This window comes from Gigantopelta aegis, unplaced genomic scaffold (assembly GCF_016097555.1).
Source record: "Gigantopelta aegis isolate Gae_Host unplaced genomic scaffold, Gae_host_genome ctg1801_pilon_pilon:::debris, whole genome shotgun sequence".
NCBI classification, from domain to species: domain Eukaryota; kingdom Metazoa; phylum Mollusca; class Gastropoda; order Neomphalida; family Peltospiridae; genus Gigantopelta; species Gigantopelta aegis.
This window is the reverse complement of record NW_024532788.1, coordinates 85273-90658: the sequence shown is the minus strand read 5'-3', so window position 1 is coordinate 90658 and position 5386 is coordinate 85273.

The window sequence follows — 5386 nt, the reverse complement described above, 5'->3', positions numbered from 1 at the left end:
TTGTCTGTTGTCTGTTCATCCTGTCATTAAGATCTGGGTATATGTTAGAAGGACTGGTTGATGGAGTAGTACTTTGAGTTTTTTGTTGATAGAACTGGTTGCTTGTACTGTGCTCACACTGCACTTGGGATACAGTGTTTCCCTTGTTGGTGGTGACTCGGTCCATTGCACGTGATGTAATGGCAGAAAATCGTGCCTAGAGTGCCTGGTCTCCCTGGGGGTTGTCTGTATATCGTTGACTGTACCTTGACCGTGTCTACTGCTGTCATAAGTGCAAGTAAGACCCACCGATTCCAAGAATGAATTAGCAAACACATACGATTTGTACTTGCTGGGGTGAACTTTATCATGGTACATACTCTTTTTTGGAGCACCGCTTGCAGTACAAAACAGAGAAGAATGGTCAATGATGCTGACATTCAGAGAATGAGCCAACTGTTTTATTTTCTCATTGGCACTGTTGATGGCTTAGTACAGTTGACCTCTAGTTGAATTGGGGATGATCACTGAGAAGAAGATTGCAGCATTAGGAAATTTACTTTTGCATACATTGAAAAGTAGTTTGTAATCGCTTACTTCAAAGGAGTAATCTGGTGGGGTATGGCAGTCATTTACTCCAATGACATACATTTGGTTTTTGTGATAAGTGTTTCACCTGTTCTGTTAATTTGTTTACCCCATGGCCCGGGTAAAAAGCACCTTTGATGTACGCTTTGGAACATGCTGACCGATGAACCGAAGAACAGAATCACCTAGGAAGAGTGATGTCACTTCATCACAGATGTAAGCTGGACGTACTTGAGCTATTGATGGTCTAGAGCTGCCATGAGATTTGTTTGTTTGGACATGATTCGAGTTGGTTTAGTTCTTTTTTACCTGGATGAATCCATCATTAGGTGTGTTAGACTGGTTCTCTGAGCTGACTTTGTCATGTTGTGGTTCACTAGTACACACTAATGGCAAGTTTATTGTATCAGGCGAGGACCGCTGTGTAACCGCTGTGTCTATGGTTTCTTGTATTTTTTCAGTAGATGCTTTCTGTATATCCTGAAGGGCTTCAAGCTTGACAACATTTGTTTGCAGATTGGTGGATAACGTTTCATACTTCTTCTCTAGCTGCTCCAATCTATGATTGAGTGTGTCATTTTCCTTTTTCATTTGAAGGTTATCAAGTTGTAATGTTTCAACAACTCCCTTGTAGGATTCATGCACTGCTTTGACTTGGTTAGCAAACTGCACACGAATATCACTAATTAGCTCTTCTGTTCATTTCATGTGATTGTCCAGTCTTGATTCTTGGGTGCAAAAGGCTTCTCGTAAATCCGTCACTTTGTGACCAAAGTCTAATGCTGAACCTGTGCCCTGAATACTTTTCCATATGGAGCGTTTTGAGTTATTGGATTTGGCTGGTGATTTTTATCGTTTTGGCAATCTCCGACTGAAACAAAACTACCTATTTGGTGCCAAAGTTGTCACGTGATCAGAACGGTCATTCTGTATTCTGTGTCTGATATTTTAACCTCAATTGCAGATTTAATTGGTCGTAACTGATGATTTTTACTTACTGTCATTTGTTTATTCAGCAATTCCGTATGAAATATTAGAAACAGTTAAAAAACATTATTTTTTATTTTATTATTATTTAACTTTTTTTTGCTTTTCAGATTTTTATGTTTGTTTGTTTCTTGTTGTTGTTATTTTTATAAATGGTGGGGTGGGGGGAACCCGCAACCATCCTCCTTTAATTTCACCCAGCGAAAACACTGTATACAATTTAATGTCATCGATAGAACAATTTTTATGTCATATTCACCGAAAACTTGGGCAACTTGTCTCAGAAACACCAGGTTCTGTTAAATGTTAGCTTATGCTAGTAGTCCATGATTCCATTTAAAATAAATTCTTGTTTATTGAAGTTTATTGACATAAACTGAAGAGATTTGACTACATGTACATACAGAAAAATAATCTTTCAGTCATGTTTCATTGATGCAAAAGCCAGTTTCAAAACATTGCCGTCGGCATACTCAAAATTGCCGTCGGTGGGGCCTTTCACCGACAGCAGTTTGTTTTTCTAATTGCCGTGGGTGATAAATTCTTAAATTCGAGCCCTGATGTGTATTATTCCTGTTCTTTTGTTGCTACCAGGATTACTTTAGGTAAGTTTACTCTTAGCATGTACATATATTTATGTTAATTTCTAAATAATATAATATTTTAGACCAAACACACTCCCCTTAAAACAAATTTCATCCGGTTAGACAGAGCTTCTAGAATGTTTATAAAATCCACTAGCCATTGGATCAGTGATTTTAAAAATGTACTAGCCACAATAAAAAATTCACTAGCCCTACTTTACTTTAAGTCAGTACAATTTTACTAAATAATAGTAATAATGGGATATGTCACCTAAAGAGGGAGATAGAGCTTAAAGACACTACATTGGGGGTGGGGGCAGGATATTCATATTTACAAAATAGACTTAACTGGACCATTTGACTAAAAAATTCAATAGCCATTGAGCATGACAATAGTAGTTATTTACTAGCCCAACATTGAATATCACAGTGGGGCTACCATAATCTAGAAGCCCTGGGTTAGAGTGTTGTAAATTCGAGAGAAAGACCGTGTTACTTTTTATGACGTTACATTCAACTTAGGTCACTTAAAAGAAATGTTTTGTTTCTGGAACGTTTTATTACATTTCTTTTATATTTAAAAAAACAACTCGGTTTTTTAAACCAACTGATGAAAAGGACAGTAAAATTTATAAAACAATGAATAGTGAAACATCATCAAATGTTAAATGGTGACAACTGTGGAAAAGCTGAAAATCAGTATGGAACATTTAATTTACTGTTCATTGTTTTGACTATTGAACCTACAATGAGGGCAAAAGAATCGATCACCTCTCCTGGTCACACTTTCTTTGGTGCATTACATTAAAAGAAGAATTTCATGCATTATATCTCACTCTCAAGTAATCTGGCAGTGCTCTATTTGCTGTTTATTTGATAAGACCCCCAAGTTTGTTAAAGAGTACCTCTCAATGTGTCAGATGACCAAAAGCTGTAATTTTTGCCATCCAACCCAAATAATTTTTGTCTACTTCTGTATTTTTGATAATGCGGGGTTTCGTTTCCGTGGTGAAAACAGGAATGAACGAAAACAGTTAAAAACTATATAAACAAACATTTTGTTCTGGGGATACCTGTTTGTATAGCATTTTTACTTTGAAACTTGTTCGTAGCAAAAACAACAATTGAAGTGCAATCGTACTCGTGAATTTCATGAAAATCGCTGATTCTCGAACTTAGAATACTCTCGATTTTACAATACTTGACCATATGAGAAATTCACAATTATTAATATACACCTTCCCTGTTTCGTTATTAAGAAAAATTAACAAATAAGGTTTGAGCATTGTGTAGCTACCAGTTTGGCAGTTTTAAAAATATAGCGCATGTTCTAAACGGTTTGTTGCCAGATCTGTAAATGATGTCATCACAGACACGGTGTGTTTTGTCACATTCGATTCAATGTGTTTATTTTGGACTGGCACCATACCCGCCAGACCCAGACCTGGTGTGTTTTGGGCCTTACACCTACCCAATGAGTTATTGAACTTGGTCTGGGTGTTGGGGCAGGACATACTAGCTCGCCCAGTGTTCACCAGACCCAGACCCAGACCTGGTGTGTTTTGGGCCTTACACCTACCCAATGAGTTAATTGAACTTGGTCTGGGTGTTGGGGCAGGACGTACTAGCTCGCCCAGTGTTCGAGATTAATGGTATGCCGATATCGCAGGGATATCAGAATTTAATTTTGGATACCAGACATCAATAACCCAGTATCCCTCCGGGATACCATATAATGTTTTTATTTTTGTTTTTTAATCCTGTGTTTTTATTTTTTCGCTGAAACGATGAAAGTCGTAATTTACTGGTGAAGTTAAGTAACAGCATTTTCGAGCTCGTACCCAGTCTAATGCTATGCCGTAACAATATCTCCCCAACTCTTACCCAGTTAATGCTACACTGGAGCAATAGCAGTGTAGCAATAGACTGGGAACCGCTAAGTCGCTATTGTTTTTGTTGGATGTTTCGTCCCTTCAAATTTCATTTGAGATATTGATTCCACATCTGCAAAAAATAGATATATCATTAGTAATTTCAGAAACACTTATAGATTACTGCTAAATATAAATTTTTGTCAGTATTACGCAGAAATAGATGCAGCAAATCTTTTTGCCAATTCCGTTTGATTGCGAATTTCACGTATTCCGCAATTTCGATTGCGGTGTAGAAATATAGACTGGAAATAAGAACGGTGTCGTCCAAGTTTGTTACGATGTTATTTATGAATTTCATTTAAGTGGGATACTAAATTTTCAGGTGGGATACCAGATTTTGAAATGTTAGTATCCAACTGGGATACTGCCCAACATTTTTTAATCTCGAACCCTGTCGCCTGATATGCCATCGATCTATAGGGTCGATTCCCATCCGTGGGCCCATTGGGCTATTTCTCGTTCCAGCCAGTGCTTCACAATTGGTGTAACAAAGGTCATGGTATGTACTATCCTGTCTGTAGGATGGTGCATATGAAAGATCCCTTGCTGCTAATCGAAAAGAGTAACCCATGAAGTGGTGACAGCAGGTTTCCTCTCTTAATATCTGTGTGGTCCTTAACCATATGTCCGAAGCCATACAACCATAAATAACATGTGTTGAATATGTCGTCATAAAAGTCAAAGGGAATTTTTAAGGTTTGTGGTTGCACAGAGCATGGACGATCATTTCGTTTGCATGCATGTAGTGTGGAACTGTGCTTGCAAACCTAATTTTCGTTCACGCAGAATGTGTACACTGCTAAAGAAAACCAATTGTCAGCATGAAGTAGAAACCAGGTACCTAACGGCACAGGGTATGACAATTGTTTTGAAAAGTCACTAGCCACAGGGCTAATGGGTTTGTTAATTCCACTAGCCCACCAAAACAAACCACTAGCCCAAATTTCTGATCAATTACAACAAACTAGGCTTTATTATTATTTTTCGATGTCCATTGTATAATTTTATTATTATTATTATTATGTACTACAGTAGGTGAAAATGTATCTCGACCTGTAGAGCTGAATGAAGTTTGAAAAATACATTCATTTTTTTTTTTTAAAACAGACTCACCCTACGTAATTTTCTTTTCAAGCTAATTTTGTCAAGTTAGATCCTAAACCATTGTCCTGTTTTCACTTTTGAGTTTGCATTTGTCACTAGCCCCAGAAGTCAGGTTAGCAGATTTGTCGAACTCTGCAGCATATCCCAAATATATTGGAAGATTCCCAAATGTTAACAGACTGATACGGTGATAAAAATCTGATGTTGTAT